Here is a 17,987-nt window from a genome sequence, read left to right on the forward strand (position 1 = left end):
TAAGTGGAGCTGAGGCCTGTGATAAAGGCATCGCGAACAAGCTCGTCAGTGTACACTGCGGCTTTTACATCTCGGCACTTGCAGTCTTTGCCAAGCATTTTCAGGGTGCTTAGGAACTCCTCCACCGATTCCCCAGGTCGCTGTGCGCGAGTAGCGAGCAGATGCCTAGCATACACCTCATTCGTAGGCTGCTGGTAATGCGCCTTTAAGATGTCGCAGGCGGCCAGGTATGTATCGGCGTCTTGGATGAGGGGGTAAACCCTGGTGGCTTACCCAATTCCGCAGAATTCCGAGTCTCATCCTCGCAGCGTCCGTAGCGTCTTTGACGGCTGCGGAATTGTCCAGGAAGAATTCCATACACTCAAACCAGTGTCCGAAGCGTGCTGATGCGTCCGGAGCATGTTGATCCAAATCCAAACGTTCGGGTTTCAGGAGTTGATCCATAGTGTTGAAAAATAAGTTAATAAAATTGATGTGCCTCAATAATTCCGAGACTCGATGTTAGCGAAACAAAACAAGGCTTTTATTAACTTAGAACCTAACACGTAAGAGAGAGAGATATCTTCCTTCTGGAGGCTGAGGCCAGACTGAGCTAGCTTACAAAAGGGGCCAGGTATGGGCGGAGCCCTACACACACAGCACATTCCAGCACATTCCAGTAAACAATACAATGAGGACTGGGGGAAGGGAAATGACACTGAAACCGACCACAGTCACAGGCAGTGATGAATGGAATATTTCATCACAGTGGCAGTACTGAAAGTTTTATACACCCCAACCTTGTTAACTCCTGTTCATTGAAGGTGTATCCTACTCGAAGTGAAATCGTGATGGCGTCCAAGTCCCTTACTTCGGAGGTAACTGGATATTGTAAAGTCACATTGACCGTTAAGGATACGGAGTATAAGGACTTTAAACTCCTCATATTACCTCAGTTGTGTGTGAACTTAATTTTAGGCTTGGACTTCCAGTGTCAGCATGAGAGCGTCACCCTTAAGTATGGTGGATCCCAGCCTCCGCTCTCAGTCTGCGGCCTTTCTACTTTAAAAGTAAGTCCGCCTTCGTTGTTCATGAACCTTGCTCCTAATTGTAGACCTATAGTGACTAAGAGTCGACGGTATAGTTCAGAAGATAAAAAATTTATAAAAGAGGAAGTGGGAAGGCTTCAACGGGAAGGAATCATTGAACACAGTAATAGCCCGTGGCGTGCCCAGGTGGTGCTGGTTAAAACTAATGAAAAGAAAAGACTTGTGGTCGATTATAGCCAGACTATAAACTTGTATACCCAATTAGACGCCTATCCTTTGCCTCGTATTTCTGAGATGGTGAACCAGATAGCTGAGTACCGCGTGTTCTCCACCATTGATTTAAAGTTTGCCTATCATCAACTCCTCATTAAAATAGAAGACCGACCTTATACGGCCTTCGAAGCTAATGGGCGCCTGAACCAATTCCTTCGGGTGCCCTTTGGAGTGACGAATGGGGTATCCGTCTTTCAACGGGAGATGGATCGTATGGTGGATGAATACGCGTTGGAAGCAACATTCCTGTACCTGGACAATGTTACTATCTGTGGGCGCGACCAACGGGTGCATGATCAAAATCTCGCGAAGTTCCTCGAGACTGCAAAGAGGTTAAACCTGACCTACAACGAAAACAAGTGTACCTTCAATACTACACGTTTGTGTATTCTTGGTTGCGTTGTGGAGAATGGGGTAATCGGGCCAGATCCTGAAAGATTACGCCCGCTTAAGGAATTACCTTTACCTCACACTGTAAAAGCTTTAAGAAGGTGTCTGGGATTCTTCTCGTACTATGCCCAGTGGGTGGCTAGCTACTCAGATAAAGTCCGACCTCTTATTAAGTCGACGTCTTTTCCGCTATCGGTGGAAGCTCAGGAGGCTTTCTTTAATATCAAACGGGACATTGAGAAGGCAGTGGTATGTGCCGTGGATGAGAAGATCCCTTTTCAAGTGGAAAGTGATGCATCTGATTTTGCGTTGGCAGCAACTCTTAATCAAGCTGGTAGACCAGTAGCTTTCTTCTCTCGTACATTGCAAGGACCAGAAGTTCGACATTCTTCAGTGGAAAAGGAGGCACAGGCGATTATCGAAGCAGTCAGGTATTGGAGACATTATCTCGCTGGCCAATGTTTTACGCTCATTACTGACCAGCGATCTGTGGCCTTTATGTTCAATACTAAGCAGAGAGGCAAGATCAAAAATGATAAGATTTTAAGATGGCGAATAGAACTGTCAACATATGACTATGATATTCAGTACAGGCCTGGAGTATTCAATGAGCCATCGGATGCTTTGTCACGAGGAGTATGTGCTAGTCTAGGTATAGATAAGCTTCAAAGTCTCCACGACGCACTCTGCCACCCTGGGGTTACCAGAATGAACCACTTCATTAAGTCCCACAATCTACCCTACTCTATTGAGGAGGTCCGGACAATGTCCAGAACCTGTTGTGTTTGTGCTGAATGCAAACCCCGCTTCTATAAGCTGTCTGAGCCAGCTCATCTTATTAAAGCAACTCGACCATTTGAGCGTTTGAGTCTCGATTTTAAAGGTCCCCTTCCATCGAGCGACCGTAATGTCTATTTTCTTAACATTATAGATGAGTACTCTCGGTTCCCTTTTGTTATCCCCTGTCCGGATGTGACTAGTGCTGTTGTAATTAAATGCCTCTGCCAACTGTTTTCCTTGTTTGGCATGCTTAACTATATACATAGTGATAGGGGTTCTTCCTTTATGAGCGAAGAATTGCGACAGTTTTTGCTATCGAAAGGGATTGCAATGAGTAGAACAACCAGCTATAACCCTCGTGGTAATGGGCAGGTCGAGAAAGAAAATGCGACAGTGTGGAAGGCTATCGTACTGTCTCTGAAGTCGCGAGGCCTGCCGACCTCTCGCTGGCAGGATGTCCTGCCAGACGTGCTGCATTCCATAAGGTCTCTTTTGTGTACAGCGACGAATGCCACCCCTCATGAAAGGATGTTTAGTTTTCCAAGAAAAGCTACTAATGGAGTATTGTTACCCACATGGTTGATGACCACGGGTCCTGTGCTGTTGCGCAGACATGTGAGAGGCCACAAGACTGATCCACTGGTGGAGGAAGTACAACTCCTCCATGCTAATCCCCAGTATGCGTACATTCAATATCTGGATGGGCGAGAGGATACGGTCTCTATTAAAGATCTTGCACCTGCTGGAGCTCAAAGAGTTCGACTCTGAGAGTAGAGTTTTCAATCGTGGTATTGGACCTTCAGAGACACAAACCCTCAGTGTGGAAAACACTGATGATTCTGGGAATTCGAATGAACCAGAGTTAGTACTCTGGGAGGAGCCACAGCAAGAGTTAAGTCGTTCCCAGAGGACTATCAGACGTCCTGACAGACTGAATCTATAGCAGGGGGTGAATGTGATGAAATAACTCTGTGTTCTGGCATTTGGATTATCTGTTGTTGCTGTACTTGTTAATGTCTAGAATGTTCTACAGATGTAACCACTAATGCTCCTCCCTAGCCCCGCCCCTCTGGATCCTCCGGATTGGTGTGAGTCTTACTTATAAGGGCTGGGTCGGTGATGAATGATGGTTGCCCTGTGTTAACTTGATGCCATGTTCTTACTTAATAAAAGCCTTTAGTTTTAAGCTTTAACCTCTTGGATTCAGGCAGTTATTTGGCACATCAAAGGGCAAATCAAAATAAACCTGCAAAGTGCTGCTCAGTACTCAAAACTCCTTCACACAGCGTTGAATCTCTCCAGAAGTCTCTCTCTCTCTCTCTCTCAGAATGCGTGGTGCAAAAATGTCAGCAACAAAAAAAGGCAGGAAGTGGTTGCTTTTAAATAGCGCTCCCCTAGTCCCTTTCTGACAGCATAACGCTCCCCTCAACCTGTCGTTGCTAGCGGCAGGCGGTAAGGCAGGGGGCGCCACTAATATCCGGTCCGGGGCACTAACGGGGCGTTGCACGCTCGACTGACGTCACAATCTGCCGGCGCAGGAGATTGTGGCGGCAGTGTTTAGCGCCGCCGCAAAATGTCTAGTTAATTTCGCGAGCGGTGCAAACATCGCCACGCCCGGGTGCTAGTTGCTTTGCGCCCCATTAGAGCCCTCTTAAGGCGCTAAATGGAGGCGCAAACAACTGAATTTTTCCCCCTTTGTCTTCTCTGCATTCACTATGCTGGGAAACTAGATAGTGCAGGACTTCAGTAAGTTGATTACTGCCCAGCAGCCTGCTCCCACACAGATCTCTGGCCAAGCTGAAGGAGTGCTGAGTAGCAGGAGAATGTTAGGAACTGACACGGATGATGCAGTTCTCTCCTAGGGAGAGGCCATGTCTATTTCACCCAGCCACCCTGCCCAAATGACTACAGATAAGTTACATATCATATAGGCCCAGGTAGCCACTGTATGAATACCTGTGGTTCTTGTAGTTGCAGGACTATCTACTGATCCAGCACAACAAGATACTGGACTACCTCCGTCCCGAGAGGCAGGCACTGCTATGCAGCAGCCATCCATCGCAAGCCATATGCGTTCCCTAAGGTGAAGCATGTGCACAAAACATACCGATCACAGCCGCAACACACACGGCTTAATAAAAGTTGGGATTATTGACACTGCAGCATGACATGACAATTCTTTTAGTATGAAAAGATCAAAGTAGTTGGGGAGAAATACCGTTGCATTTATGGGTTCCGATGTACAGCTGGAGCCAATGGAAGTGAACATGTGACCTGCAAGCCCTCCATGCCATAGATGCTTCCCCACTGCATATAGCTTCCCCACTGCTATATGCAACTGCTACTCTGTAGGCCTCAGCACCCGATAATGTGGGGCACAAAGCATCGCATTGTCAGCCCCTGGTTAGATATAATTCTGGGAATTCTCTATATACGCTCAATCCATTACCTCAGCTGTTTGTAGCAGTTCCTGATCTTCTTGTCTGTTTTTGGTATAATTTCTTAAGCAAATGTGTGAGATGTCACGAGCAAAATATTAAAATGATTTTACAAAATCTGGGACTATATATGCAGTACAAATCTTTCGTATATTTTCTAGTGTCTTGCAATAAATCAATACTTTGGTGTTGAAGCAAGTAAGCTAACCCATAATTAGTACATTGAGCTGATAGACGCCTATGAAAGTTCCTTGAGGTGGGACTTTTGGACTTTGCTTTGCATCCAAACCACGTCTGTCCCATAACTCGCAGCTTCTGGGACTTGGGCTAAATGGTACTGGCTACAGTTGTAGCCTTTGTGCACATAAATTAATCCCCAGTGACCTTAATAAACTGGAAATTATGACCTCAAGTTTAAAAGCGTCATTTGTACTGAAATTCTGGCACTGTGTATAACGAGTTCTGAATTACTATTCCTGCTGAATAAGCAGGAATAGTTAACACAGTAAATGTTTTGACTTTACTTTAAGGGGTAATATGACTGGTATGTTAGTAGAAGATTTACTGGCCAGTCATTGTCTGTCTGTTACTCAGCACTGAGTGGCTGTCATGAGTCACATGAATGATATTGCACAGTACACTGGCACAGTGGACCAGGGCTATGGCGATTTCTGCTTGCCGCAGCCAGTTTGTGGTTGAGTCTTGCAGGAAAACCCGCTGGCCTCTATGTCACTAACATATTGAATTAATTATGGCTTTAACAGCTTTTCAGGACGGTGGTTTTATATTAATTTTGTATTTATATTCACTGAAATTAAAAAATACACAAGCAACCTGGCTTCTATTTGCAAGTATAAACACTGGCAAGTTATTTAATTGGAAATAAGCAAACCTTTATCTTTTTGGTGGGCTGTGTCAGTACAGGTAGACTACCCTTTATCCGGACTTCCGAAAACCGAAACCCTCTAAAAACCGAAGGTTTTTTCGTTCAGCGTAAGTCGTGCGTACGACTTACGCTGAACGAAAAAACCTTTGGTTTTTAGAAGGTTCCGGTTGCGGAAGTTCGGATAAAGGGTAAGTCGTGCGCACGACCCCCCGCCGACCCCCCGCCGACCCCGCCAGCCCCGACAACCGCCGACCCCGCCAGCCCCGACAACCGCCGACCCCGCCAGCCCCGACAACCGCCGACCCCCCCGCGGACCCCGCCGGCCCCGACAACTACCGACCCCCCCGCGGACCCCGCCAGCCCCGACAACCGCCGACCCCGCCAGCCCCGACAACCGCCGACCCCCCCGCGGACCCCGCCAGCCCCGACAACCGCCGACCCCGCCAGCCCCGACAACCGCCGACCACCCCGCGGACCCCGCCAGCCCCGACAGCCGCCGACCCCGCCAGCCCCGACAACCACCGACCCCCCCGCGGACCCCGCCAGCCCCGACAACCGCCGACCCCCCCCGCGTACCCCGCCGGCCCCGACCCCCGCCGACCCCGACTGACTTACGCTGAGTGTCAGCGTAAGTCGTGCGCACGACCCCCCGCCGACCCCCCCGCGGACCCCCGCCGACCCACCTTCCGAAATCCGAAATTCTCCTTTATCCGAAACTCGGCTGGTCCCGAGGTTTTCGGATAAAGGATAGTCTACCTGTACTTAATGGATAAATGCAAAGCTCTCCCCAGTTTACATGCTTGTGGGTTAATTAAGAAGGGGAAAATAGAATATGAGAGTAAGCCTGCAGGGAACATAAAAATGGACTGTAAAAGCTTTTATAGATGTGTGAAGAGAAAAAGATTGGTGAAGTCAAGCGTAGGTCCCTTGCAGTCAGAATCAGGGGAATTTATAATGGGGAACAAAGAAATGGCAGACCAATTAAATACATATTTTGGTTCTGTCTTCACAAAGGAGGACACAAATAACCTCCCAGAGATGTCGGGGAATATAGGGTCTGATGAAAGGGAGGAACTGAAAGAAATCAGTATTTGTAGGGAAATGGTGTTAGGTAAATTGATGGGATTGAAGGCCGATAAATCCCCAGGGCCTGATAATCTACATCCTAGGGTAATTAAGGAAGTGGCCCTAGAAATAGTAGGTGCATTGCTGATCATCTTCCAACATTCGATGGAATCTGGAACAGTACCCATGGATTGGAGGGTAGCTAATGTTACCCCACTATTCAAAAAAGGTGGTAGAGAGAAAACGGGGAATTACAGGCCAGTAAGCCTGACATCGGTCGTGGGGAAAATGCTAGAGTCCATTATAAAAGATGTAATAGCAGAGCACTTGGAAAACAGTGACAGGATCGGACAAAGTCAACATGGATTTACAAAAGGTAAATCATGCTTGACTAATCTACTGGAATTTTTTGAGGATGTAACTGGTAAAATAGATAAGGGAGAACCAGTGGAGGTGGTGTATTTGGACTTTCAAAAGGCTTTTGATAAGGTTCCGCATAAGAGATTAGCGTGCAAAGTTAAGGCACATGGGATTGGGGGCAAGGTATTGACTTGGATAGAGAACTGGTTGGCAGACAGAAAGCAAAGAGTTGGAATAAACAGGTCTTTTTCCGAGTGGCAGGCAGTGACTAGTGGGGTACCGCAGGGATCGGTCCTTGGACCTCAGCTATTCACAATATGTATTAATGATCTAGACAAGGGAACTAGATGTAATATCTCCAAGTTTGTAGATGACACAAAGCTGGGTGGGCGTGTGTGCTGTGAGGAGGATGCCGAGAAACTCCAGGATGATTTGGACAGGTTGGGTGATTGGGAAGAAGCATGGCAGATGCAATATAACGTGGATAAATGCGAGGTTATCCACTTTGGTGTCAAAAGCAGGAAGGCAGATTATTATCTGAATGGCAATAGATTGGGAGAAGGGGAAGTGCAACGAGACCTGGATGTCCTTGTGCACCAGTCGCTGAAGGTAAGCATGCAGGTGCAGCAGGCGGTTAAGAAGGCAAATGGTATGTTGGCCTTCGTAGCGAGAGGGTTTGAGTACAGGAACAAAGATGTCTTGCTGCAGTTGTACAGGGCCTTGGTGAGACCACATCTTGAGTATTATGTGCAGTTTTGGTCACCTTATCTGAGGAAGGATGTTCTTGCCATGGAGGGAGTTCAGCGAAGATTCACCAGGCTGATACCTGGGATGGCAGGAATGACGTATGAGGAGAGATTGGGTCGATTGGGCTTATACTCGCTGGAGTTTAGAAGAATGAGAGGGATCTCATTGAAACTTATAAAATTCTGACAGGTCTGGACAGACTAGATGCAGGAAGGATGTTTCCGATGGTCAGGAAGTCCAGAACCAGGGGCCACAGTCTAAGGATAAGGGGTAAGCCATTTAGGACAGAAATGAGGAGGAATTTCTTCACCCAGAGAGTGGTGAACCTGTGGAATTCTCTACCACAGAAGGCAGTAGAGGCCAATTCATTAAATATATTCAAGAAGCAGTTGGATATATTTCTTAAGGCTAAAGGGATCAAGGGATATGGGGAGAAAGCAGGGACAGGGTACTGAATGTGGATGATCAGCCATGATTGCATTGAATGGCGGAGCAGGCTCGAGGGGCCGAATGGCCTACTCCTGCTCCTATCTTCTATGTTTCTATGTTTCTATAGTAGAATATATACTTTATAAAAAGCAGAGCTGCCATTTATACCGTAGCCGCTCTGCTACCAACCCTCCTGGAATGGCCTTCCCTCTTGGAATAGCTATAAAATGGCTGACTTTTCCTTTCGCGTCTCGTCTTGCCATAGCTAAGGGTTGTGGTATGGCAGGAGGCAGATGGGCAGTGGCCGTATAAGCAGTGCAGTTACACAGTCTGAGGGTAGGGCCTTCAAATACTTTGTCCAACAGCTCACAAACACTAGGTAGTGCTTTCAGATACCTTGTGGGGTGGGGGGAGGGTGTAATATTCAACTTATTGTCGGAGCATAAAACCAGCGTTGCGGGTCAGGTGCGATGGAAAGGAAAATGGAACAGTTTCTCTTAGGGGTGCCCGACCTGCAACGCCAGATTCACCCTCCAGTTTGCTGAAAATGATCCTCCTTGGGTTCGGCATATGCTGGGGATCAAATCTACTCCCCGTGTTTGCGTGGGTTTTCTCCGGGTGCTCCGGTTTCCTCCCACAGTCCAAAGATGTGCGGGTTAGGTTGATTGGCCATGATAAAAAAATAAAAAAAATTGACCCTTAGTGTTAGGGGGGATTAAATACGTGGGGTTACGGGGTTACGGGGATAGGGCTTGGGTGGGATGGCTGTCGGTGTAGGGACCGGGTGCTAGGGTTTGGATGATCAGCCATGATCTCGTTGAATGGCAGAGCAGGCTCGAAGGGCCGAATGGCCTACTCCTGCTCCTATCTTCTATGTTTCTATGTTTCTATGTTTCAGTAAAGCTTAGACAAGGTTATTTTTTTGCAGCATTGTAGGTTTGATTTTTAGCCAATGCCTCAAGTGGTCTACAACTAGATTAGCAAATACAAGTATTTCAAACAAAAGCTTTAATCAGTGTGTTTTTTTACACGTCATTAACCAAGTGTAATGAATGCTGATATTTTTTATAATGCACACATCATTTTGTTTGACTAGCATCAGTATCAAAGAGCGGAATAGCGTGTTCTACATCTCTTATTGTCTAATGTAAACCTACCGTCACAGACTGGTTAATGAATGTTGTCCTTGAGCCCTTATAGAACATTTTAACACCAACTGGGATTAGTATAGATACCGTTAATGGTGTATGTATTGGTTTACTGGAAACATTGGATAAAGGTAATGGTTTGCTCACGATGTAGTTGCTCCATTTAGAGGTGTTTTATTGTTCAGTGAAAAACAACCTTGCATGTTTTCTGTCAGTTGTAGATACCCCAAGGGTAATTTTGTGAGGTGGGTGCCCGCTATAGAAATCACCCGATTTCTCTTTCCATTGATTTTAACTTGCAACACCAGTGTTACGTTCCGGTGGTGGGTTGAAAATTACCTCCAGTGTACCTGGGCTTCCAAAAGGCATTTGACAAAGTCTCTCATGCGTGGCTTCATCGTCCTATGCACACCATTGATGCTGCAGTTATTGTGCAAATCCACCTTTATATCCAATCCCCACTGGAACAGGAATTATGAGTTGATTTTCCAAGGATCTGCACACAGGAAGTGAAGACAAAGGTGGGAATTTCCTTGGATCTGCTCCCACTCCATTGCCATGATTTCGCCAGAAGTGCGGCAGTAAACCCTGTCTGCACACTGAAACAGTTTTACTGCTGAATTTATGGAGTTGGAGCGGGAGCAGCTTCAAGTTAATTCCCAGCCCACATGTCGTATTCGGGTGAAAGGTCTTTCGAGCACGGGGATAATTGGGCCAGGGTGTGCAGGCATAATTCAGTCCCTAATTTAAAGTCACACTTCCGGTCTTTATTTTAATATAATAACTTAACAAAACCTTATGCCAGTTTGGGACACAGAGACATAGAGCTGCTTAGACTAAAGCAGTTTCTCTGGAGTACAGGCTGGGAGATGCAAAACTGGGGTGCTACAATGCCACCACTGGTGGAATGATGTAATTACACCGTGACAGGTTTACACAGCAGTTTCCACTGAAAAGGTTGACATGGAAATTTCTAATGGGAAAATTTGACACAAGAAGTGCTCGTAGATATAAGGTTTTGAATATATTACCGATTGTATTGTCACTGCCACTCTTCAAGCAATGTCTTTTAAATCTTCTGAAAGCGATCTTTGTAACAGATTCAAGTGTTAGAGATTCTGCTATGACAGTGGTGGGAAATGATCATTTAAAGCACAGTGCTGCGAATCGTTTTCATCATTTCCCCAGGTTTAATTCCATTCCTAGAAGTCAGTATAAACTGTGGCAAAGGCTCGAACTGAAATACGTTTGCAGGACCTTGTGTGGAGGCTGTAATGTATAGCTTCTGTCAACACCAACCAGTGTAGGTGGGGGAAAGGGTTTGATTCCAGAGTATCTCCCAAAACTGAAAATCGACATTGCTCCATTCAAACCTAGTTGCATTTTTTTCAAATGTGGCCAGTTTGTAGATTTGGAAGCACCTCTAGCAGATAGCAGATGGTGCAAGTGTAGCAGTGCATTGGTGCCAAGACCTGCTGTATCACAGTATGCTACTGTGCAGGTTTCCTACTTATGATATCTGAAGTTTCTGATCTCAGCTAATCTAGCAGCAGGATTTACTGGCCAGAAGAAGGTCCATCTCTACAGCAATATTGAAAAAGATTCTTGGGGAAAGTAAACTCAGGTTATTCTGGCTTGTGCTCAGAGTTAGTTATAAAATGCTATTTGAGGGGGCAGGTCATTTGCCCTGTCAATATTTTGCATATTATGCTTACATTATTAAATAAAAATTGGGTACTGTTCCTTTAAAAAAAAATGGTAGCACCAAATTTAAGGCCCTAATCTGGTTGAGGAAACTTCGAATGTTAAACTTAAAGGGATTTGCTGGGTTTCTGTGTACAGTGAAGTTTAATCTCCAAACTTCAAATTCCTTTTCCAACATGTTTTCTGAGACCGGGAATTGCACAAATCCTTCTGCAAACGTACGCAATCTTTGAAATACAGAATCCTTTGGGATAGAGCCACCCACATTCCGTCAAAACTAGGTGACCAGGGCAAGGGCGGTTTGAGTGATGGTACCTTCTTGCTAGATTTATAGTATTTCCCTCCTGAGAGAGTCATTTAGCAGCGGAGCTCCAGCTCAAGTACTGTTTTAATGACCTAATAAAGTCGAGGAGGTTTTCCTTAAAACACTTACACCAGCTGTGCTCCATTCCGCTTCCCTTCAATTGTATCCATTATTATTTTCTTTTTGACACGACACAACAAAGCACTGCAATCCACCTTTCTGGCAAAAAAAAAATCCAATTCTCATTAAGCATATTTTTGAGGTGAAAAGAAATAGCGTTTTCTCAACTATCAATAGTTTTTCTCAGGTATACAGATCACATTTGTGATGACAGCTTAAAGATGTAATTAGGGCTGTGGCCATTTTGTCGGCTGATTTAAGCAAATAAGTAAGTTAAGCAAAATCTCTAAACCACTTTAAAAACTCTTATTTAGAGTTACGTAACCAATCATTTATTGTCTCTGGTTGTCCTCCACTATCTCCCCAATCAGCCCATTCCATACAGTCACCATGCTCTAGGTAATTCAATCTAAACTATTAATCTTTCCCATCTGAGCTTGAAACTATACCCTCTTACTGTGCAGTTTTGCCAATATCAAACATATTGAGAGTGTTTAGACTATCTATACCCCTTGGGATCTTGAAACTTCAATGAAATCTCCCTGCTATGATTTGGGCGTGCATCACTTTTTCTTGCACTCTGTGTAAAAGTTTGCTTCTACAGACAAGCCCACTTTATGTGCACAGCAATCTGGGAGGTAGCGTGCGTTGGGTGAACAATAAGCCCATTTACTGGAAACAGTAACTCCTGATCTTTCTCGTTGCTGGACAAATAATATTCTGACATGATATATGTCTCAGGCTGCAAACTACGAGTCAGGCTTATTAAGAAGTAAAGTTAACAGAAGCTAAAAGAAAAACAACAGCAGACAGATAAATCAGTGTTTCACTAATCCATAACTGTACAATAAAACATCTCAAAGTTCTGGCCTTTATCTATAATGTTACACTGTTACTTTGGACCAATGTCCATGATGTGAAGTTTATATGTGAAATTGGATATTTATGAAGTGCTCCATTAGCTCCAGCTCATTAGCTGCTTGGCAAAGAAGAGATTAACCTTTACTTTGGATCAATGTCTGTGATGTAAAGTTTATACGTGAAATTGTAGATTCACAGACAATTCCACTAGCCTCAGCTCCATAGCACCCATAGCACCCCATCCACCACCTTAAACATTCACTCCCTCCACCACCGGTGCACCGTGGCTGCAGTGTGTACCATCTACAAGATGCACTGCAGCAACTCGTCAAGGCTTCTTTGGCAGCACCTCCCAAGCCCGCGACCTCTACCACCTAGAAGGACAAGGGCAGCAGGCTCATGGGAACACCACCATCGCCAAGTTCCCCTACAAGTCACACACCATCCTGACTTGGAAATATATCGCCGTTCCTTCATTGTCGCTGGGTCAAAATCCTGGAACTCCCTCCCTAACAGCACTTTGGGAGCACCTTCACTGCACGGACTGCAGCGGTTCAAGAATGTGGCTCACCACCACCTTCTCAAGGGCAATTAGGGATGGGCAGTAAATCCCTGGTAAAACAGGGATTCACCGGAGATACAGGATGACATACCCTGTTTGGTTTGAAGACCGAATTGAGACCATAAAATGTCAAAAAAGATAACATCACCATAGTCAAAAGTTGTAGATAAAAAGAGGGACCATCAGATATCTAGGAGTAAATACTGCTAGCTCAAAGGCTAGATAGCAACGCACCCATCTGTTCAGAACACAGTCAAGAATCTTTGAAGGGACAATTACAAAGGTCATGAACAGATATAAGCAATTGATGGCCCAGTAAACAATGTTACTGATTCTTAACATTTGGGCAAACTTTGATTCTATGGCTTGTTAATCCTTCCAACTATACAGAGGTTACTCATTTGCCTTTACATGAATCATAAATGTAGAGTCCGCCAGCAAAGAGAAACAAAGACAGCCAAGAGAATCTATCACAGCAGGCAGTTGTCCTAACCAAATTAAAGTGGCCACAGTTTTGACCAACTACCAAAATCTCATAAGGAAACATAAAAATATATAAGACAGGATTTTTCTGTTGAGCACAATGGTTATGATCTTCGATGAGGTGCGACTTTTGACATTCACTAAACCCGGCCCATTTCCTGCGGTAAGGTTGATTTACATAAGTAGGGCAGGCGCCACGTCCACTTAAGGTGTTGTTGTTGCCGCCCATTATAGAAACCACCTGATCTTAATTTCCATAATAGGCGGCCAATCTGCAACATTTGGTTTTATGCCTGGGTGGCAAGTTGAAAATATACCACACTGAAGGGTATGGATGAACAGAGGGGCCCAAAAGTTCAAAGACATGGGGGGGGGGGGGGAAGGGCCTAAATTCGCAATTGGTGTGATTCCGGTGGTACACAATGCCGGCGTGCCAGAAAGGGGAGGCCTGAGGACTGACCTAAATTCACCCTCGGGCCTCATCTTAGTAATTCAGCCAAGAGGTGAATACCAATAAGGCACCCTGACGCAGATTGCCTGCTGGGGACTAACTAATTTCGGCCAGCGCCGGAGCCCACAGGTGAGTTGTGGTTAGCGGGGGGGGTTGATGGCTAGGGCGGGCTGGCAGTGGCCTGTAGTTGCCTTGCGGAGCCAGGCGGAGCACTTTTGGCCCTTGTGTTGGCACTAATACATTCCTGTAAACTTTGTGGCCTTTCTTTGTGAGACCTCCTACGGTCCCTTTAAGGACCCCACTGGTTCGGCTGTTCAAGTTGCTGAAATACCAGTCAGAGCTTGTGCCTCCCAAACTCCGACCAATTAAACAATCCAGGTCTGAAATAGGCGCAGGAAACTTCATTTCCATATTGAAATGAGGCCGGTGATCATTTCCGGAGTAGACTCCAGGGATGCCGAAAAACGGCCCCAACCAATTTAGCCCGAATTCCTGTGCAGATTCGGCGCAGTCCTCGGCTCTGCAAAATTGGTTATTGTTACGCCCATTTTAAGTCATAAAATAGGCGCAACGATGTTGAATTTCGATCCCATATTTCCCTGACAGTGTGAGTTTAGGTAGATAAAGCCATAAAAAGGACCAGCAGCATTTTCAGTTTGATCATGTGGGGCTCAGGTACAAGCGTGAAGAAGTACTGTGTAAAACATGGGATAGGCTGCAGGTAGAGCACTGTGTGCAGTTTTGGGAACCCATTATAGAAAGTACATTAAAGCCATAAAAAAGCATAGAATCACTAGGATGATGCTAGGGATGGAAAACACAAATATGATGGGCTGAATGGCCTGTGCTGTAAATTTTGAAACCAATAATATTGCTCTGTGCCAAAGTACATAGGAACTGCATTGCCCTATGGCAGTATACTGGATTAGATATTAGCTGGGGGCTCAGTGTCTTGCTGCTCACACTATTCTGACTTAGTTTTATTCTTGGGCCTTTGAGCAGTGCAGTGGTGTGTTTCTGCCAAAATCAAGGGCTGGATTTTACCACCCTCAGCGGGCCCGTGGCGGGCGACGTCGGTGGCGTGTCCCGGCCTCTCTGCCGGCTCCAGCCCGCTGTCCAAAATGATTGCCCCCTGATTGGGCTTGTTAAGCCCGCCCAGCGCATTTGCCGGCCAATTGAAGGAAGCGGGTATGATGACGTGATCCCTTAAAGGAACCATGCGCAAATTTATTTTAACATTTGTTATGTCAGTGTTCTACAGCATTTGAGGTGGTACAAACACTGACAAGCATGGCACAAAGGTGCAGGGCTGCACCCAGGCTCTCCCATGACTTCCTCCATATGCTCACAGTCACAGCACACAGGGAGGTTCTCTTCCCTTCCAATGGGCAGAAACAGGAGAACAACGCAGCCTGGTTGCACATTGCACAGGAGGGCACAAGCAGGGATGTCGTCAGGAGGACCAGACTGCAGTGGCGCAAACCTTTCAATGATCTCAGTAGATCACAAAACGTTACTGCAAAGTCACACTCAACCTGATCCTGCAGTGCCACTCATCACATCCCCATCATTCTGCCTTCCCTACCCTACTCCTGCACATCCTTACTCACACCAACTTACCTTGCACCTCCACCCATCCCGCTCTATCTACATTATCACTTCCACATCTCACTAGCCACCCCTCACACTCACCCTCATCCTAGTCCAATCATACCAACTAACAATACAGAAGGGTAGGCACATGTGTGTTTTAACCAATGTTCATGTGAAGTTTCTGTTAATGTGGTGTCAAATATTGAAATCTTTATTTTCAACACTTTGCATTTTTGGACAGATTTGTGTGCACCTTTGGAAGTGGCTTAGTGAGTTGCAGTGAATGGTGACACGTAACGATAGCCCCTGCAATGGTGATGAGTGTGAAAGGAATGGCTTGGGCATTGTAGGGATGCTTTATGGTGTTGGTGTGGGGTGGTGCCAACCTGGCACATCATGTGGCAGCCAGGGTGTACAGCATCAAGTAAAGTAAATGTGGCCATGGTGAGGCCATCACTGGCCTCCTGGGCAGCAATGTGGTCGGGTGCTGATGCCCTCTGTCCTGTGCAGCATCAGTTGATTGCGGAGAAGGTTGGTGTTGTTGTTGGTGCTGCTGGTGTACCTGGTGCTGTTGGTGTTTGGGCTGATTGTGGTGGGATTCTGAGAACCAAGGTGAGATAGTTTCAAGGGCACTGATGCTGATGTAATAGATGGCAGGTGAACTTGAGATGACAGAAGTGATCTGTCAATGGTGAGAGAGGTTGTTCCAATGAGGTGACACTGAATAGAGAGTTTACTCCAAACATTTGCAACCTGCATAAAGCTGACTCTGTCTTCCACATGCAGTAAGCAACAGCTTCTGAGCTTGGAAAGTGAACAGCTGTGAGATGGGAGCTTTTATAGCACATTTGCAGCTATCAAGTAATGAGATGATTCCATGGTCATACAACTCCCGACCTGCTTACCTGACGTGATCCCCGAGCAGCGTAGACCCCTAAAGATGACTTCCTAAAGTGTAAAGGTGAGCTCAAAAGACTTCTTAATGGGCTGTTAACAAGGTCATAATGAGCTGATTTGCCTCCCCCGCCGCTGTGTGTTGGGTCTGTTCAGCGCTGACAGACCCGACATCTGGGAAAGGCGCGTGGCAGCGGGTTGTCAGCGGGGTCCCGACCCGCTGTCAAAAACATTTTTTTCCCACCTGACCCGCCACCGAACGTGCCCGCTGACCCCCCGAAAATTTCCCCTGAAAAATTTCATAAGGTTAAACAGAAACTTTAGTTTGGAGTTTTAGACCTAGAAATTCGTGATCACCACGAAAGTTGTCGGTGTCGCCGGCAACTGGAGATAACGCCTGCTGAAAATGGCCACAACGCTAAGGAGAATAAATTTGTCTGTGGGGCTGGAGGTTGGTGGTGCAGCGCAAACCTGCTGTGCAACGTTCTCCTGGTGGCATTAGTGGAGACCTTCGAGGCGAAGTTCCTGTCCTGAAGTGGCGTTCGAGCTTCACACAGCCTCTGGGAGCGAAGCTGTGGAGTTTGCAAGGAATTGTGGGCAATTAAAAGGGCTATGAATTAAAGGGGCAATGCATTCAGAACTAATACAAATTAAAATGCAGTGAAAAATGCAGTTTTCAGCCCTTCTTGCCTTTCAAAAAAAAAATTTACGTTAAAAACAAGCCCCAAATGTGATTAAAAAAAGAAAATGCTGTAAATACTCAGCAGATCAGGCAGCATCTGTGGAGAGAGAAACAGAGTTAACATTTCAGGTCGATGACCTTTGGTCAGAGCTGCACTGACGAAAGGTCATCGACCTGAAACGTTAACTCTGTTTCTCTCTCCACAGATGCTGCCTGATCTGCTGAGTATTTACAGCAATTTCTGTTTTTATTTCAGATTTCCAGCATCCGCAGTATTTTGTTTTTGCCCAAATGTGATTATTCAGTTCTTAAAGCTGAATTCCCTTCCGAACCACAAAAAATGGGAAAACTGCTTCAGCACTAACAGAAATGGCTCAGCAGGCCAGGGAAGGGGCACCCAGGGTCTCACATGCAGCACTCCAGCTTTGTGCAGGGGGTCAACACTGCAAGAGAGGCCCTCTACCCACAGGGGCCAGGAGGCCATCCAGAAAGAAGGATGTGGGAGTACATTACCGAGGCCGTCACTGCCAGCAGTGTGTCCCCCCCCCCAGGACCTGGCTCCAGTGCCCAAAGAAGCTTCATGACCTAAGACTAGCCTCACCTCACCCCCTTGGAGGAGACAGTGCTGGCCATTCTTGGCAGGGGCAAAGCTGAGCCCTTGGCCAGTGGTGGGGCTGAAAGGATAAAAGATACTGGTATCCTCATACGTTATCCTCCTCCTTGCATGTACCTCTTGCTTTCACACTCTCTCCTCACCACAATTCCACCCTTGTGCCTTCCTCATTTCAC

The sequence above is a fragment of the Somniosus microcephalus genome, chromosome 21 (assembly GCF_052327205.1).
Source record: "Somniosus microcephalus isolate GS21.2 chromosome 21, FLI_Smic_1.0, whole genome shotgun sequence".
Classification (NCBI taxonomy): Eukaryota; Metazoa; Chordata; class Chondrichthyes; order Squaliformes; family Somniosidae; genus Somniosus; species Somniosus microcephalus.